This window comes from Chiloscyllium plagiosum, unplaced genomic scaffold (genome assembly GCF_037043375.1).
Source record: "Chiloscyllium plagiosum isolate Xiang-an unplaced genomic scaffold, Cpla_swu_hap1 HiC_scaffold_28, whole genome shotgun sequence".
Taxonomy (NCBI): Eukaryota; Metazoa; Chordata; class Chondrichthyes; order Orectolobiformes; family Hemiscylliidae; genus Chiloscyllium; species Chiloscyllium plagiosum.
This window is the reverse complement of record NW_028270166.1, coordinates 12,030,046-12,053,356: the sequence shown is the minus strand read 5'-3', so window position 1 is coordinate 12,053,356 and position 23,311 is coordinate 12,030,046. Positions and strand designations below refer to the sequence as shown.

General features: G+C 43.5%; 1 long non-coding RNA gene across 1 annotated transcript in view; it reads left to right on the top strand.

Moving 5' to 3' along the window:
• The window catches only part of LOC148142494 (uncharacterized), a 168,979-nt gene extending 147,121 nt beyond the window's left edge, over positions 1-21,858 (top strand). Inside the window, exon 3 of the long non-coding RNA XR_015751895.1 lies at positions 21,750-21,858. This is a non-coding gene — a long non-coding RNA (uncharacterized LOC148142494). The remainder of the gene's footprint in view (positions 1-21,749) is intronic.
• Positions 21,859-23,311: the final 1,453 nt, after the last annotated feature.

Below are 23,311 nucleotides of genomic sequence, written 5' to 3'. Positions count from 1 at the left end.
CACATACCGGACTGATCGTTAACATGTATGTACCGGACTGATAGTTTCCAAGTGTGTACCAGACTAATCATTTGCAAACGTGTACCGGACTGATCATTTCCAAACACATATCAGACTGATCATGTACAAGCGCATACCAGACTGATAATTTCCAAACACATACCAGACTGATCGTTTACAAGCACGTACGGGACTGATCATTTACAATCACATACCAGACTGATTATTTACAAGCACATATTGGCCTGATTGTTTACAAACAAGTACCAGACTGATCATGTACAAGCACGTACCAGACTGATAATTTATAAACACGTACCAGACTGATCGTTTACAAGCGCGTACCAGACTGATTATTGAAAAGCACGTACCGGACTGATCATTTACAAGCACGTACGAGACTGATCTTTTGCAAGGTCGTACGAGACTGATTGTTGACAAGCGCGTACCAGGCTGATTGTTTACAAGCACGTACCAGACTGATCATTTACAAGCGCGTACCAGATTGATTGTTGACAAGCGCGTACCGGACTGATCATTTATAAGCACGTACCAGACTGATCATTTACAAGCACGTACGGGACTGATAATTTCCAAGCACGTACTGGACTGATCATTTACAAGCATATAACGGTCTGATCACTTACACGCATGTACCGAACTGATTGTTTCCAAGCACGTACCAGACTGATCATTTCCAAGCGCGTACATACTGATCGTTTGCAAGCACGTACCGGACTGACCATTTACAATAACGCACCGGACTGATCGTTTACATGCACGCATGAGACTGATCATGGACAAGCACGTACCAGATTCATCATTTACAAGCGCGTACCAGACTGATCGTTTACAAGCACGTATCAGACTGAACATTTACAAGCACGTACCAGATCGATTGTTGACAAGCACGTACCAGACTGATCATTTAATAGCACGTACCAGACTGATCATTTACAAGCACGTACCAGACTGATAGTTTACAAGCACGCACAGGACTGATTATTTACAATCACGTACCAGACTGATTGTTTACAAGCACGCACAGGACTGATCATTTACAATCACATACCAGACTGATCGTTTACAAGCAAGCAGGGGAGTGATCATGTACAAGCACATACCGGACTGATCATTTACAAGCACGTACCAGTCTGATCATTTACAAGCATGTACCAGACTGATCATTTACAAGCACATACCAGTCTGATCATTTACAAGCACGTACCAGACTGATCGTTTACAAGCACATACCGGACTGATCATTTACAAGCACATACCAGTCTGATCATTTACAAGCACGTACCAGACTGATCATTTACAAGCACGTACCAGACTGATCATTTACAAGCACGTACCAGTCTGATCATTTACAAGCACGTACCAGACTGATCGTTTACAAGCACATACCGGACTGATCATTTACAAGCATGTACCAGACTGATCATTTACAAGCACGTACCAGTCTGATCATTTACAAGCACGTACCAGACTGATCGTTTACAAGCACATACCGACTGATCATTTACAAGCATGTACCAGACTGATCATTTACAAGCACGTACCAGACTGATCATTTACAAGCACATACCGGACTGATCATTTACAAGCATGTACCAGACTGATCATTTACAAGCACATACCGGACTGATCATTTACAAACATGTACCAGACTGATTGTTTCTAAGCATGTACCAGACTGATCAGTTACAAGCACATACCAGACCAAATCTTTACATGCATGTACCGGACTGAACGTTAACATGTACGCACCGGACTGATAGTTTCCAAGCGTGTACCAGACTAATCATTTGCAAACATGTACCGGACTGTTTGTTCACAAGCATGTACCGGACTGATCATTTACAAGCACGTACACACTGATCATTTACAAGCATGTACCGGACTGATCGTTTCCAAGCGCGTACCAGACTGATCATTTACAAGCACGTACCAGACTGATCATTTACAAGCACATATCAGACCGATCACTTAAAAACACGTACCAGACTGATCATTTACAAGCACGTACCAGACTCATCATTTACAAGCACATACCAGGCCGATCACTTAAAAGCACGTACCGGACTGATCGTTTACAAGCATGTACCAGATTGATCTTTTGCAAGGACGTATGAGACTGATTATTGACAAGCACGTACCAGACTGATCATTTACAAGCACGTACCAGACTGATCATTTACAAGCATGTACCAGACTGATCATTTACAAGCATGTACCAGACTGATCATTTACAAGCACGTACCAGACTGATCATTTACAAGCACGTACCAGACTGATCATTTACAAGCACGTACCAGACTGATCATTTACAAGCACGTACCAGACTGTTCATTTACAAGCACGTACCAGTCTGATCATTTACAAGCACGTACTAGACTGATCATTTACAAACACGTACTGGACTTACCGTTCACAAGCATGTACCAGAGTGATCATTTACAAGTTTGTACCAGACTGATCATTTACATGTACGTACCGGACTGATCTTTTACAAGCGTGTACCAGATTGATCATTGATAAGCACATACCAGACTGATCATTTACAAGTGCATACTAGACTGATCAGTTACAAGCACATATAGGACTGATCATTTCCAAGCACGTGTCATACTGATCATTTACAAGCACATACCAGACTGATTGTTCACAAGCATGTACCAGTCTGATCATTTTCAAGCACGTACATGACTGATCGTTAACAAGTACATACCACACTGATCGTTTACAAGCATGTACCGGACTGAACGTTAACAAGTACGTCCCGGATTGATAGTTTACAAGCATGTACTAGACTGATCATTTACAAGCACATACCGGATTGATCATTTACAAACATGTACCAGACTGATTGTTTCTAAGCATGTACCAGACTGATCAGTTACAAGCACATACCAGACCAAATCTTTACATGCATGTACCGGACTGAACGTTAACATGTACGCACCGGACTGATAGTTTCCAAGCGTGTACCAGACTAATCATTTGCAAACATGTACCGGACTGATCATTTACAAGCACGTACATACTGATCATTTACAAGCATGTACCGGACTGATCGATTCCAAGCGCGTACCAGACTGATCATTTACAAGCATGTACCAGACTGATCATTTACAAGCACATATCAGACCGATCACTTAAAAACACGTATCAGACTGATCATTTACAAGCACGTACCAGACTCATCATTTACAAGCACATACCAGGCCGATCACTTAAAAGCACGTACCGGACTGATCGTTTACAAGCATGTACCGGACTGATCATTTACAAGCATGTACCAGATTGATCTTTTGCAAGGACGTATGAGACTGATTATTGACAAGCACGTACATGACTGATCGTTAACAAGTACATACCACACTGATCGTTTACAAGCGTGTACCGGACTGAACGTTAACAAGTACGTACCGGATTGATAGTTTCCAAGCACATACCAGACCAATCATTTACAAACATGTACTGGAGTGATCGTTTACAAATGTGTACCAGACGGATAATTTTCAGGCACATGCGAGACTGATCATTTACAAGCATGTACCAGACTGATCATTTACAAGCACGTACACACTGATCATTTACAAGCATGTACTGGACTGATCGATTCCAAGCATGTACCAGACTGATCATTTACAAGCACGTACCAGCCTGATCATTTACAAGCACGTACCAGACTGATCATTTACAAGCACATATCAGACCGATCACTTAAAAACACGTACCAGACTGATCATTTACAAGCACGTACCAGACTCATCATTTACAAGCACATACCAGGCCGATCACTTAAACGCATGTACCGGACTGATCGTTTACAAGCATGTACCGGACTGATCATTTACAAGCATGTACCAGATTGATCTTTTGCAAGGACGTATGAGACTGATTATTGACAAGCACGTACATGACTGATCGTTAACAAGTACATACCACACTGATCGTTTACAAGCGTGTACCGGACTGAACGTTAACAAGTACGTACCGGATTGATAGTTTCCAAGCACGTACCAGACCAATCATTTACAAACATGTACCGGAGTGATCGTTTACAAATGTGTACCAGACGGATAATTTTCAGGCATGTGCGAGACTGATCATTTACAAGCATGTACCAGACTGATCATTTACAAGCACGTACACACTGATCATTTACAAGCATGTACTGGACTAATCGATTCCAAGCATGTACCAGACTGATCATTTACAAGCACGTACCAGCCTGATCATTTACAAGCACGTACCAGACTGATCATTTACAAGCACGTACCAGACCGATCACTTAAAAACATGTACCAGACTGATCATTTACAAGCACGTACCAGACTCATCATTTATAAGCACATACCAGGCGATCACTAAAAGGCACGTACCGGACTGATCGTTTACAAGCATGTACCAGATTGATCTTTTGCAAGGACGTACGAGACTGATTATTGACAAGCACGTATCAGACTGATCATTTATAAGCACATACCAGACTGATCATTTCCAAGCACGTACCGGACTGTTCATTTACAAGCGTGTACCAGCCTGATCATTTACAAGCACGTACCAGACTGTTCATTTACAAGCACGTACCAGACTGATCATTTCCAAGCACGTACCGGACTGTTCATTTACAAGCACGTACCAGCCTGATCATTTACAAGCACGTACCAGACTGTTCATTTACAAGCACGTACCAGACTGATCATTTACAAGCATGTACTGGACTGATCATTTACAAACACGTACTGGACTTACCGTTCACAAGCATGTACCAGAGTGATCATTTACAAGTTTGTACCAGACTGATCATTTACATGTACGTACCGGACTGATCGTTTACAAGCACGTACCAGACTGATCATTTCCAAGCACGTACCGGACTGTTCATTTACAAGCACGTACCAGCCTGATCATTTACAAGCACGTACCAGACTGTTCATTTACAAGCACGTACCAGACTGATCATTTACAAGCATGTACTGGACTGATCATTTACAAACACGTACTGGACTTACCGTTCACAAGCATGTACCAGAGTGATCATTTACAAGTTTGTACCAGACTGATCATTTACATGTACGTACCGGACTGATCGTTTACAAGCATGTACCAGACTGATCTTTTACAAGCATGTACCAGACTGATCATTGATAAGCACATACCAGACTGATCATTTACAAGTGCGTACTAGACTGATCATTTCCAAGCACGTACCGGACTGATCATTTACAAGTGCGTACCAGACTGATTGTTTCCAAGCGCGTACCGGACTGATCGTTTACAAGCACGTACCGGACTTATCATCAACTAGTACATACCAGACTGATTGTTTACAAGCACATACCATACCGATCATTTACATGCACGTACCGGACTGATCGTTAACATGTACGTACCGGACTGATAGTTTCCAAGCGTGTACCAGACTAATAATTTGCAAACAGGTACTGGACTGATCATTTACAAACACATAACTGTCTGATTGTTTACAAGTTCATACCAGACTGATCTTTTCAAGCATGTCCCAGACTGATCATTTACAGGCACGCACCGAACTGATCGTTTACAAGCATGTACCGGACTGATCATTTCCAAGCGTGTACTATACTGATCATTTGCAAACACGTACCGGACTGACCATTTACAATCACGTATCAGACTGATCATTTACAAGCACGTACGAGACTGATCATTTACAAGCATGTTCCAGACTGTTCGTTTACAAGCGCATACATGACTGATCGTTAACAAGTACGTCCCGGACTGATCGTTTCCAAGCACGTACCAGACTGATCATTTATAAACACGTACTGGAATGATCGTTTTCAAATGTGTACCAGACGGATCATTTACAGGCACGTCCAGGACTGATCATTTACAAGCACGTACCAGACTGATCATTTACAAGCACGTACCAGACTGATTGTTGACGAACGCATACCGGACTGATCGTTTACAAACACGTGCCGGACTTATTGTCAACAAGTACGTACCAGACTGATCAGTTACAAGCACATACCACACCGATCATTTACATGTACATACTGGACTGATCATTAACATGTACGTACCGGACTGATAGTTTCCAAGGTGTGTACCAGGCTAATCATTTGCAAACACGTACTGGACTGATCATTTAAAAACACATATCGGACTGATCGTTTACAAGCACATACCAGACTGATCAGTTACAAGCGCATACCAGACTGATCATTTACAAACACATACCAGACTGATCCTTAACAAGTGCATACCAGACTGATCAGTTACAAGCACGTGCCAGACTGATCATTTACAATCACGTACGGGACTGATCATGTACAAGCACATATTGGACTGATCGTTTACAAACATGTACCAGACTGATCGTGTACAAGCACATACCAGACTGATCATTTACAAACACGTACCAGACTGATCTCTTACAAGCGCATACCGACTGATTGTTGACAAGCACATACCAAACTGATCATTTCCAGACACGTACCGGACAGGTCATTTCCAGGCACGTACCAGACTGATCGTTTACAAACACGTACCGGACTGATCTCTTACAAGCGTGTACCAGACTGATCGTTTGAAAGCACATACCGGACTGACCATTTACAATCACGTACCAGACTGATCATTTACAAGCACGCACGGGACTAATCATGTACAAGCACGTACCAGACTGATTGTTTACACGCATGTACTGGACTGATCATTTACAATCATGTACCAGACTGATTGTTTAAAAGTACGTACGGGACTGATCATTTACAATCATGTATCAGACTGATCGTGTACAAGCACGTATGGGACTGATCATTTACAAGAACATACCAAACTGATCATTTACAAGCACGTAACGAACTGATCGTTTACAAACACACGCGGGAATGATAATTTACATGCGTGTACCAGACTGATAGTTTACAATCACGTACAGGACTGATCATTTACAATCACGTAACAGACTGATTGTTTACAAGCACGTATTGGACTGATCATTTACAAGCACATACTGGACTAATCATTTCCCGGCACGTGCCAGACTGATCATGCACAAGCACGTATGGGACTGATCATTTACAAGAATGTACCAGACTGATAATTTACAATCGTGTACTAGACTGATCGTTTACAAGCATGTACCAGACTGATCATTTCCAAGCGTGTACCATACTGATCGTTTGGAAGCATGTCCCGGACTGACCATTTACAATCACGTACCAGACTGATCATTGACAAGCACATACCAGACTGATTGTTTACAAGCACGCACGGGACTGATCAGTTACAAACACGTACCAGACTGATCACTTACAAGCACGTACCAGACTGGTTACAAGCAAATACCGGACTGATCATTTACAAGCACGTACCAGACTGATCATTTACAACCACGTATTGTACTGTTTGTTTACAAGCACATACCGGACTAATCATTTACCAGCACGTGCCAGAATGATCATGTACAAGCACGTATGGGACTGATCATTTACAAGAACGTACCAGACTGATCGTTTATAAGCACATACCGGACTGATCATTTACAAGCACGTACCAAACTGATCATTTAAAAGCACGTATTGGACTGATCTTTTACAAGTACATACCGGACTAGTCATTTACCGGCATGTACCAGACTGACCATTTACAGGCATGTACCAGACTGATCGTTTACAATCACGTACAGGACTGATCATTTACAATCACGTACCAGACTGATCGTTTACAAGCACGTATTGGACTGATCATTTACAAGCACATACCGGACTAATCATTTCCCGGCACGTGCCAGACTGATCGTGCACAAGCACGTATGGGACTGATCATTTACAATCACATACCAGACTGATGGTTTACAAGCACGTACCAGACAGATCATTTACAAACGTGTACCAGACTGAACATTTACAAGCACGTACCAGACTGATCGTTTGAAAGGATGTACCAGACTGATCGTGCACAAGCGCGTACCGGACTGATCATTTACAATCATGTACCAAACAGATCATCTACAAGCACATACGGGACTGATCATTCACAAGCCTGTGCCAGACTCATAGTTTACAAGCATGTACCAGACTGATTGTTTACAAGCGTGTACCAAACTCGTAGTTTACAAGCATGTACCTGACTGATCGTGCACAAGCGCATACCGGACTGATCATTTACAATCACGTATCGGACTGATCATTTACAAGCATGTACCTAACTGATCATTTTCAAGCACATACCAGACTGATCGTTTGCAAGGACGTACCAGACTGATCGTGCACAAGCGTGTACCGGACTTATCATTTACAATCACGTACCGGACGGATCATTTACAAGCACATATGGGACTGATCATTTACAGGCACCTACGGGACTGATCGTTTACAAGCACGTACCAGACTGATCATGCACAAGCGTGTACCAGACTGATCGTTTACAAGCACGTACCTGACTGATCGTGCACAAGCGTGTACCAGACTGATCATTTACAAGCACATACGGGACTGATCATTTACAAGCACGTACCAGACTGATTATTTACATGCATGTACGGGACTGATCGTTTACAAGCACGTACCAGACTGATCATGCACAAGCGTGTACCAGACTGATCATTTACAAGCACGTGGGCGGCACGGTGGCACAGTGGTTAGCACTGCTGCCTCACAGCGCCAGAGATCCGGGTTCAATTCCCACCTCAGGCGACTGACTGCGTGGAGTTTGCACGTTCTCCCCGTGTCTGTGTGGGTTTACTCCGGGTGCTCCGGTTTCCTCCCACAGGCTAAAGATGTGCAGGTCAGGTGAATTGGCCATACTAAATTGCCCGTAGTGTTAGGTAAGGGGTAAATGTAGGGGTATGGGGTGGGTTTCGCTTCGGCGGGTCGGTGTGGACTTGTTGGGCCGAAGGACCTGTTTCCACACTGTAATGTAATCTAATCTAATCTAATCTAATGTACCGGACTGATCATTTACATGCACATACCAGACTGAAAGGTTACAAACACGTACCGGACTGATCAGTTACAAACACGTACCACACTGATCATTTACAAGCACGTACCAGACTGATTGGATACAAGCACATACCAGACTGATCGTTTCCAAGCATGTACCAGACTGATCATTTACAAGCACGTACTGGACTGATTGGTTACAAGCACATACCAGACTGATCACTTATAATCACATACCAGACTGATTGGTTACAATCACATACCAGACAGATCATTTACAAGCGTGTACCGGACTGATCATTTACAAGCTTGTACTGGACTGATCATTTACAAACACGTACCAGACTGATAATTTACAAACACGTCCTCGACTTATCGTTCACAAGCATGTACCAGACTGATCATTTACAAGTGTGTACCAGACTGATCATTTATATGTATGTACCGGACTGATCGTTTACAAGCATGTAACGGACTGATCGTTTACAAGCGTGTACCAGACTGATTATTTACAAACGCGTACCGGACTGATCGTTCACAAGCACATACCAGACTGATTATTTACAAACGCATATTAGACTGATCATGTCCAAGCACGTACCAGACTGATCATTTACAAACGCGTACCGGACTGATAATTTACAAATATGTACCGGACTGGTAATTTACAAACGCTTACCGGACTGATTGTTTACAACTATGTACCAGACTGATTGTTTACAAGCACATACCAGACTGATCCATACTAGCATGCACCTGACTGATTGTTTACAAGCATGTACCAGACTGGTACTGTTTACCTCAAGATTCAGGGGACATACATAGATCAATTGGAGAGTCTGATGTTCCTCTCCTTACAGCAGCGAACGCTATGTGCAACAAAAACAGAAATTGCAGAAGTATCTCTGTAATAAACTTGTAAACTTACTTGTTGTACTCCCTCCAAGGCCAATATATCCTTTCTAAGGCTTGGTGCTTCGATATGCTAGCAGTATTTCGCAAGGGCTCTAACCAGGATTTTGTAAAACTGCAGCTTAATTTCGGCTGTTTTGTACTTGGTCCTGTGGATATAAAAGCCAGCATTCCATTAGCATTCTGGTGGGACTTGCTGAAAGAGCCAATGATAACTTGATGGGTCAAATAGCTGCCTCCTGTGTCAATCTTTTCTTCGACACTATAAGGCGATAAGGAGGAGGACAACAGTACAAATCCATGTACTACAGACTTTAACTCAAATGAAGGTTGTAAATATTGCACAGATTTTTCTTGCAATAGAGATGTTGTGGGATTTCATTGAAATTTCCAAGATTGTGTGAGACATTAAGAAATCCAATCCAGGCGGATGTTCCCAGTGACAAAAGGTTGAAACATCAGGAGGTGCAAGTTTAAAATAAAGTACACAGAGAAATTAGCAGAGATCTTTCAAAGAAAGAATCATTGACTTGTTGAAAAGAGACATGAGTGAATGCTATTGTAATAAAAGGGACACATGCATGAAAGAAATAGCAAGATGTGTTTGCCAAGGACGGGCCAATTGAAAGATACGACAATAAGGTGGACAGATAAAATTATCGCGTCATCCTGATTCGACTTGTGCTGATTATTCATCCTCAATATATAAATGGGAAACAGAAGGAGAACAGGAAACATAACATAGGAACAGACCATTTGCCTCAATCAGTCCATAAGTGTTTATGCTCCATTGCCTCTCATTTTATTTCTCAGCTAAATCTACCAATTCACTCAGTGTTCCCTTCTCCCTCAAATGCCTGTCTGGCTTCTACTTAAGTGCATTGTTACTATTCTCCTTAGAGACTCTCAATGGTAGCAGGTTCCACAGTCTCACCACTCTCCAAGTAAAATACGTTTCTTCTGAAATCCCTCTTAGGTTTCTTGGTCACTGCATTGATGGCCTCCGAATATGTAAAATGACACTCTCTCTGTGTCCATTCTATCTAAATTTTAACCTTGCATAAATGTCAGTATGTTTATTAAGTCACCACTCCACTCAGCACCCCCTCCAAAGCAAAGAGACCCATCTTATCCTGATGTGTAAAACCCTGCATCTCTGTTATCTGCAAAGGGTCAACTCTTGAGCATGTATGTTGATGATGATAATGACAATATCTTAATCACTTGTGGATAAAGAGATGCCAAAGAAACAGCAACAGGTTAGGCCGTATGCTGAGTTGGAATGAATAATTCACTTGGTGAAAGTAAGGCAAAATCCCCATATCCAGCTAGCTCATTAGAGAGAGAGACAACTGGTGGTGGCTTAACCTGAAATCCTTACAGTGCGGAAGCATGCTGACTGGCTGACCCTCTGAAGAGCATCCCACTCTGACACACCCGCCTATCCTCTCCCTGTAACTCTGTATTTCCCATGGTTAATCCACCTAGCCTGCACATCCCTGGATGCTGTGGACAATTTAGCATGGTCAATCCCCCCTAACCTGCATACCTTTTGCTCTGTGAGATGAAACCAGAGCACCCGGAGGAAATCCACGCAAACACGAAGAGAATGTGCAAACTCCATGCAGACAGTCACCCAAAGCTAGAATCGAGCCAAGATCCCTGGCACCATGAGGCAGCAGTGCTAACCACTGAGCCTCTATGCCTCAGGTGACAGGCAATGTTGAGAAGGTGGGATCTCCAAGGTAACCTCAATCAGCGTGGAAGTTGAACCCAAAGCAGTTGGTGTCACAAACCAGCCATCCAGCTAACTGAGATAACTGAAAACCTGACTGTTTAGTTTGACCTATTACTTTTAAAGACACTGAAGATTCTCACTATCTCCCCATTTTAGAGAAAGGAACCACAAACAGCATCTAGAACTCCCCCAGACAACAATAGAATATCATGCTTGGGAATACTCTCTGTTTCCTGTCCACTGTTTTCTACATTCAGATGAAGATATAATGAGCAGAACAAGTCAACGCATTCACTGTAAAAAATGGGTCACTTGAAGTACTATCTGTAAAAGGTCTTACCTGTAGGTGTCAATATATAAGCTGTCCTTTGATCCTTTGACAAATTCCTCCAAAAATGCACACTCGAAGTATGCATCAAGTGTAAAAGGGAATTGCTAGGGCTTTTGTGGTGCAGTGATGTTATCCCAGCTTCTAATCCAGGAGACCAGGGTTCAAGCCCCTATCTGCCCCAGTGGAGTGTAATCACTTTGTGGGAACATAAATAAAAGGAAGCTGCTGGGGTGGGTGGTCACCATTATAAAACTTGGAGAAAGTGAGCAGTGCAGATGCTGGAGATCAGAGTCATGAGTGTGGCGCTGGAAAGGCTCAGCAAGTCAGGCAGCATCCGAGGAGCAGGAAAATCAACTTCTTGGGCATCAGGATTGAGAAACGTCAATTCTCCTGCTCCTCGGATGCTGCCTGACGTGCTGTGCTTTTCCAGCACCACACTCGCGACAATTATGAAATTACATTGGCATTCAAGTCAAAAAGTGGGCTTATCTCAAACTCCTATGCAGTGTTAACAGCTTGATCACTTGTACCCAATTAAGGTACTGGTAAATATAACAAAAATACATGAGATTCATTACTAATATGAGTATACCCTGCCATGGCTACTAGTAACAGGCTGACTTAACTATACAGAGACATGATTTATTAGGGGAGCTGGTAAAACGAGCCCATCTTATATGCTGGGTTGGATTATACACCCTGATTTATGGTACAGTCCTACATAAACATACGTAATCTAAAATCTTGTATCTAGATCACTGCTGTGTCTGTTACACATCATTGCTTTTGAGCAAACGGAAGGAATAGATTTAAACTCCTACCTACAGTGAACATGTGTATTGAATTCATCTCCAGATGTACGAGATGTCCCTCGATACAATTCATGGTCAGCTGCAGGATATTTAGTTTCGAAAAGACAAGAAGCATTCTAACCCATAATGTACAAAGTAATACCCAACAGGTGCCTGTAGCTTTAAAGCTACAAGGTGTAATTTTGCCATAACTTGGAGATCAATTAGATGCTGATTGCTCACAAGAAGTGCTGAGTGTAGTTCGAGGTCAGAGAGTCTTACTTTCCTTGTGTGACTTTGAAGTAAAAAGGAAGACGCTTTGAGTGTCTTTCTCACGTCAATTAAGGACTGATAGCGGTCTGTAGATTCTTGGGTCAGTTATAGGTCAGACTGCCTTTTTCTTCTAGAAATCTGCAGTTCTAACCACAAAGCTTGACATTTGAAGTGTGACAGCTGTGGGCTGTGGGTTACTTGGGTAAAATCAACCAGGATTTCAAACTTATCAAAACTAATGGCTTTATTAAAATTCAAACACAACAGGTTTACAGGCTGAGATGTGTGCAACTTTTAAATAACCCATAAAACCTGTTTATAACAAACTCATCCGCGTCTTCAACTCCCTCTTTGCCCTTCCCTATTTTTGTGGGTCAGAAGTGGTGGAACAATTCTTCCTTGTTAAAAACCAACTGGTTCATTAATGTCCTTAGGAAAGGAAATCACCCAACCTCAGCTGCTCTGGCTTACACATGAGACAATGGCCTAGTGGTATTATTGCTGTTATTCCAGAGATGCAGATAATGCTCTGGGTGCCTGGGTTTGAATCCCACCATGGCAGATGGTGGAATTTGACTTCAATAAAAATATCTGGAATTAAGAATCTAATGTAGACTGCGAGCTCATTGTTGGGAAATACCCACATGGCTCACTAATCTTCTTTAGAGAAGGAAAATGCTGTCCTTACTGATCTGACCTACATGTGACTCAAGATCCACAGCAATGTGGTTGACTCTTAACTGCCCTCTGGGCAATTAGGGATGGGCAATAAATGCTGGCCCAGCCAGCGACACTCTCATCCCGTGAATGAATAAAAAAAATTCACAATTTCTAGCTGCTCTCTGGGCAATAAGGAATGGGCTATCAAAGCCGGTCAAGCCAGTGATGGCCACATTCCATGAATGAATAATAGGATTTTTAAAAAATCACATAACCCTCTGATATATCCGTGCTCCTCTATTTCTAGCCTCTTGTGCATTCCCACTTCACCATTAATGAATGTGGCTTCATTTGCTTAGTCTGAGAGTTCTGAAATTCCCCTTTTCCCCAAACCTCGCAGCTCTCCACTGTCCATTTCTACCTTGTTTTTAAGCAATAAGTTTAAGGTGAGAAGGGAAAAATTCAAAAGGGACATAAGAGACACTTTTTCATACAGAGGGTGGTACGTGTGTGGAATGAGCTGCCAGAGGAAGTGATGGAGGCTGGTACAATTGCAACATTTAAAAGGCATCTGGATGGGTATATGAATAGAAAGGGTTTAGAGGGATAACGGCCAAATGCTGGCAAATGGGACTAGATTAATTTACGACATCTGGTCAGCGTAGATGAATTGCTAAAGAGTCTGTTTCCATACTGTACATCTCCAAGACTCTATGATAGTCTTTAAAAACCAACTTACCAAGTTTGGATCATCTGACCTCATTTCACTTTGTGTCATATAATGCTCCTAAGAAATGTCTTGGAACATTTCATGATGTTAAAGTTTGCTGTTAGGGTTTTCCTAGCTACCATCAGTTCTGAAGAACCTGAAATGTTAACTCCTTTTTCTCTCCACAGATTCTGAGATTTTCCAGCAATTTCTGTTTTGTTTTCACATTTCCAGCATGCACAGTTGTTTTTTCGGTTTCTTACAGTTGTTGTTGAAACTGAGAACAGCCAATTCCTTTGTGAGTGCTGAAAGCTTAATAATCCATCGAAAATCCTTAATTGTGTTCTTTCCCTTGGTCTCATGCAGCATATCGTCATTTCACTGAGGGATGGCTGCTTGCTAACAAAACATCCCATGTTCAGTAACTTCCCATGGTACCACTTATTGGTTTTACAAAAAAACAACACCCTCTGGAGAGGACTTCATTCATATAGAGCCATTAGGAGCAGTGATATACAGAGAACTTCAGTTCTACACGGGCCAGGTAGGGCCAAGGGCTGCTACACGTGTGACGGCAGGAAATTCTTCAATGCTACATTCAGGGATAGTTCCATCCCGGTGATTATTGAATTCTGAAAGCCTCCACATTTGTGGTCTTCCAGATGGTGTGCACTATGCCGTTACGGAACCAATCAATCCTTGCAGCATGCCTTCTTGCAAAAACCGCATTCTCTTAACTGAATGCAGCTCCCTTTGCAGGTCCAGGGTTTCAATCAGCCCTCTGATTTTTTTAAATTGGTCTTGAAATGTCCTCTACCTACTCTCAATGTGAATGAGGAAAACTACAAATGTACACAATTGTGAAATCATCCAGTTTGGGACTGAAAAGGTTAGAACAGAGACTTTTCAAAAGGGACCGCATTCGAAAAAGTAGAGATACAAACTGGTTTGGTCTAAGTATGTATCTCAATAAAAAGTCTTCATCAGTTACAGAAAATAATAAGAAAAAGGCTACTGGAGGATTAAGTGTAATGGAATTCGGAAGGTTAAGGATTGACTTGATCAAAGTCTTCAAGAGGATAATCGCTAGAGTATCTAACAAGAAATTGTTGCAGGCAGTTGGGGACTCTCACATTATGATACATCGTTGATCAATCAGATCCAGAGTTTTTAAGTGAGATACTAGGAAACATTTCGACTCACAGAAACCGACCACAGTTTTGAGATTTTCCTGTGCAAACAGAACGCAAGCTCAACGGCTAATGTTAAAAATGAGATTGTGAGGCTATTTTGCAATGTGGGGCAAATATAGGTATAAGGAGTTGGGCCAGAGATCAACCATGATCAATGTAATCGGGGAGAGGGTGGGGAAGGTTGTTGGCACAAAATGGCTTCCTCATCTGTTCCTGTGCCCCTACATACAAGCAGGACCACATATATACAGACCTAGAAGATCTGAGGAACAATGCACTTGATTGTGAGAATTACAGAGAAGGGCTTTGCTTCAACATTTAAACTCTGCTTCTGCTGAAGAACCCACAACATAAAGGACAGCAGCTGACTGGTCGAGCCAATCTGGGAAGGGGCAAATCAAAAAGTCTAGAGAAGGTGTATTGTGGTGGCGAGGGTGAGCAAATCAAACCATGAAAGGCACAAGGTGTAGCACACTGCTGTGTGATTTAGCAGCACTGCAGCAACTGTTTAGCTACAACCAGTTACTCTGCTATATGAATGGATGTCATTGTAAGGTGAATGAAATAGATATATCTGAAAAAGTTGGACATCCTCCATGATCTTAGAGTGAGCTGGGATGTGAAAGGAGAACAGAGCTTGGAATTGGCCAGTGTGCCAGCTAGCTTTCTCGAAACGACATTCCAGATTGTGTGCATGCTTTTGGAGTTTTTAAAAAATCATCTCAATCTGACAGCTACTATCTGAGCCAAAACAAACACATTCGAACATCTGTTTTGTTCAAGATGGTATCGAGAGAGGTCACTACTTCTGCAAAATAGAAAGTAAAGATGTCTGATTATTTTTGACCCGAAAGTCGAAAAGGTAAACAGTTGGAAATTTGTGAACATTGACAGTCAGACTGTACATACCTCCAAGGAATAACAATCACTCAAACACAATGTAACAAGACAAAATAAGAAGAACCTTACAGAAAGTGGGGCAGGGAGCAGGGATGGAGATATGCAAAAATAATGTGCAAATGTATAATAGTTATACAGTGAGAGTGAGAAAGACAGAGATGATTTCCAGCAGCTCTCCATTCATAGGACTGCTGCCCTGAAGTCAAAAAGTGATAAATTCAAGTCACAATCAAGAAGCTTTAGTGTAAAATCCACATTCCAGTCATGAGGGATTGCAGTACAGTCGGATGTGCTGTCTTTGTGGATGAGACCCTCACTGCTTTCTAAGCCAAATGTATAAGATCATATTGTACACTTTTGAAGATAAAGCATATCCCAGCCAACACCAATCCCTCGATTAACATCATAAAAAAGGGATCACCTGGTACTTTTCATATTGTCATTTGTGGTACCATCCTATAAACAATGCCGCAATTCTGGCAGTAGCTATAGTTCAAGACTACTTTATAGGCTAAAAGTAGTTTAGGACACCCTGTAGTCATGGAAGGCACCACAGAAATGCAAGTCTTCCTTTAACTGTCCCTACAGTATGGAAAAGGCTATTTGGCCCAGGAAGTCCACACTGACCCTCTTTAGAGCAACCCACCCAGATGCATTCCCCCACCATATACTTACTCCTAACTATTGCACCTGACCCTATGGGCAATTCAACATGGCCAATTCACCTGGCTTGCACAAGGAAACCCACACAGACACAGGGAGAATGTGCAAACTCCACACAGACAGACACCCGAGGCAGGGATTAAACCCAGGTCCCTAGCGCTGTGAGGCAACAGTGCTAACTACTGAGCCACCACGCTGCCCTCTAAAGTAGGCAGGGTGGTTAAGAAGGCGTTTAGCACACTTGCCGTCATTGCTCAGATATTTGGGTGTACAAGTTGGGACGTCATGTTGAGGTTGTACAGAATGTTGGTGAGACCTGTTCTGGTGTACTGTGTGCAGTTATTGTCGCCCCATTGTAGGAAGAATATTATTAAACAGGGGTAGTTCAAAAAAGATTGGCCAGGATGTTGCCAAGAATAGACAGTTTGAGATATGAAGATAGATTGGAAAGACCGGAACGAAAATCATGAGGAGTATAGATAAAGTGAACAACAAGGTTTGTTACCCTACAATGAGGGAGTTCAAAACTAGGGGGCATACTTTTAAAGTGAGAGGCGAAACATTTAGAAAGGACATGGCGGCAACATGTTTTTATACAGAGAGTGGTTAAAGCGTGGAATGAACAGTCAGAGAAAGTGATGAGTGCAGGGGCAGGTACTGCTACAATGTTTGAAAGACATTTGGATGAGTTTGTGAAAAGGAAAGGTTTGGAAGGATATGGGTCAAGTGCAGGCAGGTGGGGCTAGTTTAGTTTGGGGACATAGAATCCCTATAGTGTGGAAGCAAGCCTTTCAGCCCACTGAGCCCATGCTGGCCCTCCAAAGACAATTCTACCCAGACCCACCCTATCCCTGCATTTCCCACGACTAATCCACCTTGCACATCCCTGGACACCATGAGCAAGTTAGCATGACCAGCCAACTTAACCTGCTCATCTTTGGACTGTCGGAGAAAACCAGGGCACCAGAGGAATCCTACATAGACGTTGGGGAGAGCATCCAAACTCCACCCAAGGCTGGAATCGAACCCAGGTCCCCAGCACTGTCAAGTAGCAGTGCTAACCACTAGCTACAGAGCTGCCCTAATTGGTGTAGACTGGTTGCACTAGAGGGTTTGTTTCCATGCTATATGACTCTGATGCAATTTAACTATAAAATGAGAAGGCCAGCAAAAAGAGATGGGGGCGGGGGTGGGGGTGGTGGTAGAAGCAGAGAACGAGGGTGAGATGGTTGTAGGGAGAAAAAGTACTGGAGGAAATCAAACAGTAGAATTGAAATTGCCCTGAGGAGGAAATTGCTCTTAATAGGCTTGCATTTAAGCGAGGGAACCGGTAATGGATACCCTTTCAGTTCAGATACATTATGCAGAGTTCTGAGTTGCAAAATACTGCTGCAGTCACGAGTGTTAAATACTGTGGCCCATTTGGGACAATTTCAGCTGATAGGCCTGTCCGCAACAAAGGAAGGCAAACACAAGCAGGATGTGGATCCTACCCACTGCTCAATCACCAGGCCGTTAGTCTGAAGTGAGGTCGGGGGAGGGGCGGGGGGGTGGGGGGGTGGGGTTTGTGGTTCAGTTCTTAGTGAAGTGGCTGGAAAAGTTCTGTCAGTGTTGAAAACACGCACTGCTTATCATAAACAGAGATCCTCTGCCAGAAATTATTTTAATAAACTACTTGCAAGCCACAATTGTGACTGTAGACTTTACTTTGCCACTGAATTATATGTGCCATAGCAAATGACCCACTCCCTAAACGTCCCAGGGGTATTCACCAAAGATCAAATAGAAGAAAGAAAGGACCAGGAAAACAAGAGGGAAGCGATAGCTGAAATCACCAAATAAAACAATAGATTTTGAGGAATGTCTTAAAGGTGAGGTAAGGTGTTGGGGGTTTAATCATAGAATCCCTACAGAATGGATTCAGGGTATTTAGCCCACACTGACTCACCCTATCCCTATAACCTCACATTTCCCATGGCCACCCCACCTAGTCTGACAGTGGGTGGCACGGTGGCACAGTGGTTAGCACTGCTGCCTCACAGCGCCTGAGACCCGGGTTCAATTCCCGCCTCAGGCAACTGACTGTGTGGAGTTTGCACATTCTCCCCGTGTCTGCATGGGTTTCCTCCGGGTGCTCCGGTTTTCTCCCACAATCCAAAGATGTGCAGGTCAGGTGAATTGGCCACGTTAAATTGCCCGTAGTGTTAGGTAAGGGGTAAATGTAGGGGTATGGGTGGGTTGCGCTTCGGCGGGTCGGTGTGGACTTGTTTGGCCGAAGGGCCTGTTTCCACACTGTAATGTAATCTAATCTAATTCCTGATGAAGGGCTTATGCCCAAAACATTGACTCTTCTGCTTCTTGAATGCTACCTGACCTGCTGTGCTTTTCCAGCACCACACGTTTCGATTCTGACTCTCTAGCATCTGCAGTCCTCACCAACACCCTTGAGCTGTTCAGGGAGAGGTGGGCACCGCAGGGAGTGGAGTGTATTATTTACCTCTCCAACTCTATTTTGATTTAAACCCTGCCCTCCCCTTCACTTTTTGATCACACATCATTGCCCTCTAAGAAGGGCACTACTTGTCACTGGCCACTTGGGTGTTTCCTTTCTTCCTGGTGGTGAAAATTGTAGAAAGATTTGTACATCTTGTATTTTTCACTGCGTCTCACACCTGCACACACACAACATAGGTGCTGGGGAAAATATAAGCAACTACAGTCCTCACCCACCTACTCTGTACACAATGGGCAATTTAGCATGGCCAATCCATCAACCTGCACATCTTTGGACTGTGGGAGAAAACCCACATCAACAGAGGGAGAACGTGAAAACTCCACACAGACAGCCACCCAAGGCTGGAATTGAACCCAGAACTCTAGTATTGTGAGATAACAGTGCTAACCACTGTGCCACCATTTAAGGAGTAGCTTCAGAGAGTAGGAACATTGAGATAATTATTTTCCTCTTGTTGTTGTTGTTGTTATGTGATTGTCCCCCAAATTAAACAGCCTAACAATCCATATCTATCACTTATAGAAAAGTACAGCACAGGAGACCATTCAATCCAGTAAGTCCATGTATCTAAAGCGCAATTGAGTTCATCCACTTCTCCACATCCCTGCATTCTTTCTTGTACTTAAAATATTTTGACTGGTGTACAAAATATGCCACATCCTAACCACTCTTCACTGAAATAAGATTTTCCTTATGAAGAAATGAAGCAAACAGCCTGCAGACAACGTCAACCAGCTACACATGTCAAAATAATCAGACCAGCTGCAAAGCAAACAGCTCAGACCACCGTAACTCACTAAAACTCCATCGATGGCATTTTCCAAACCTTGCAATCGCTACCTCCTGGACTCATAAGGGCCTCAGATGTACAGGAACACTGACTACACCCATCGTTCCTTCAGCGTCACTGGGTCAAAATCCTTGAACTGGTTTGGGAAGTTAGCTCGCAACCATACTCTCAAAGGAAATTAGGGATGGACAATAAATCAGCCAGCAACCTCCCAAAAAAGAACAAAGAGAGCCAATCCATGCATATACATATAGATGTGATAAATTCAAACCGTCCTCCTGCTTTACCTCATCCTTCTTTCCTGTACCAAACCATAACACATCACTTTCTCTCCTCAGATCCTTCCTGTGCCTTTATATTTCATTAATATGGCAACATGTAGACACTGGAGATGCTGAGGACTGCAGATGCTGGAAAGTCGGAGTCAATAAAGTGTGGAGCTGGAAAAAGTGCCCCAGGTCAAGAAGCATCAGAGGAGCCGAAGAATCCTGACCTGAAACATCAACGCTCCTTGACCTACTGTGCTTTTTCCAGCTCCACACTTTATCAACTCCGCATGAAGATGTTGTCAGTCAACCTGCTCAGACATATTATGGAATATCTCTAGAGATGGTGGGATTCAAACTCACACTAGGCAAAAGTGAGGACTGCAGATGCTGGAAACCAGAGTTTAGATCAAAGTGGTGCTGGAAAAGCACAGCAGGTCAGGCAGCATCCAAAGAGCAGGAAAATCGATGTTTTGGGTAAAAGCCTTTCATCAGGAAACTCACCCTGTCTATCATAAAGTGGGGACACTATTGCTGCTCCACAAGAGTTCTGAAGCTTGCTGCTTTTCGTATTCCATAGAATCCCTACAGTGTGAAAGCAGGCCATTCAGCCCATCAAGTCCATTCCAGCTCACTCCATCCCACTCAGACCTACTTCATCCCTGTAAACCTGCATTTACTATGATTAATCCCTATCCAATGGATACTGTGGCCAACTTCACATGGCCAATCCAGTTAGCCTGCACATCTTTGGACTGCAGGAGGAAATAAGAGCAAACCCACGCAGACACAGGGAGAATGTGCAAATTCCATGCAGACAGTCACCCAAAGCTGGAATCGAACCTCAGTGCCTGCTCCTGTGAGGCAGCAGTGTGAACCACTGTGCCACCGTGCCAACCCAAGTAGTTTCCCACCCAAGTACTAACCAGGGCCGAATCTGCTAGGTGTCCGAAATCAGATGAGATTAGATATTTTCAGGCCAGTCAGGCCATTTGTTTAATTCATTTCTTAGCTTGATAATCTGAAAGCTGAAATGTCTTTATGTTTCTGGTCCTAGAGGATTTCTTGAGCCCAGTTTCTGATGGCCCAATCAGGAATCACTCTCTTTGTACCAACCAGATGACAGCCTCCTGCAATTCAGGGCCAGGGACTTTGATGGGCTCAAGTTTTTTTTCAAATTTGCAAGCGCAGAAGTATGGAATTTTCATGGCCCCCAGAGGAAAACTTATCCTGTTAATCAAGATTCCTCCTGATTTTGAGTGCGAGCAGCAGCTGAGTTTAAACGAACTCGGAAGGCTACAGCTAAGGTGAGACAGTTTGTTTTAAAATTACTTACCGGTAGCGGGCAGCGGTGTTTGTTTTCTCTTCACAGAAAGAGCGGGAGCAGCAGGGGGAAGTGACGACGACCAGAGGGGCAGTCGGAAGCTGGTGTAGCGCAAGCTTACCTGGGTAGGTTTTTTTTCCCTATAAAAGCGCGCAGGAGAGCTGTTGCAGGTTCCAGGGTTTAAATGTTTTAGTAGGGTCAGGGGTGGGGATAAAAGAGAGAGAGGTGTGGCATTGCTTGTCAAAGATAGTATTACAGGGTGGAAAGGACGATGGATGAAGACTCGCCATCTGAGGTAGTTTGGGCTGAGGTTAGGAATAGGAAAGGTGAGGTCACCCTGTTAGGAGTTTTCTACAGGCCTCCTAATAGTCCTAGAGACGTAGAAGAAAGGATTGCGAGGATGATTCAGGAGAAGAGTGAAAGTAATAGGGTGGTTGTTATGGGGGACTTTAACTTTCCAGATATTGACTGGGAAAGCTATAGCTCGAGTTCGTTAGATGGGTCGGTGTTTGTCCAATGTGTGCAGGAGGATTTCCTGACACAATATGTAGACATGCCAACAAGAGGTGAGGAGAAACTGAGGTCTGCAGATGCTGGAGATCAAAGTTGAAACTTTATTGCTGGAACAGCACAGCAGGTCAGGCAGCATCCAGGGAACAGGAGATTCGACGTTTCGGGCACAGGCCCTTCTTCAGGAATGAGCAGAGAGTGTTCAGCAGGAGAAGATAAAAGGTAGGGAGGAGGGACTTGGAGGAGGGGAGTTGGAAATGTGATAGGTGGAAAGAGGTCAAGGTGAGGGTGATAGGTCGGAGTAGGATGGAGGCGGAGAGGTCAAGAAGAAGACTGCAGGTCAGGAAGGCGGTGCCGGGCTGGAGGGATCCGGCTGAGACAAGGTGGGGGGAGGGGGGATGAAGAAACTGGTGAAGTCCAAGTTCATCCCCTGCGGTTGGAGGGTTCCCAGTCGGAAGATAAGACGCTCCTCCTCCGACCGTCGGGTTGTTGTGGTTTGGCGGTGGATGAGTCCAATGACCTGCATATCCTCGGTGGAGTGGGAGGGGGAGTTGAAATGCTGTGCCACAGGTTGGTTGGGTTGGTTGGGTATGGCCTCAACAAGAGGTGAGGCCATACTGGATTTGGTTCTGGGTAACGAACCAGGCCAGGTGTTAGAATTGGAGATAGGTGAGCACTTTGGGGACAGTGACCACAATTCGGTGACTTTTATTCTAGTGATGGAGAGGGATAAGTGTGCACTGCAGGGCAAGAGATATAGCTGGGGGCAGGGAAATTAAGATGTG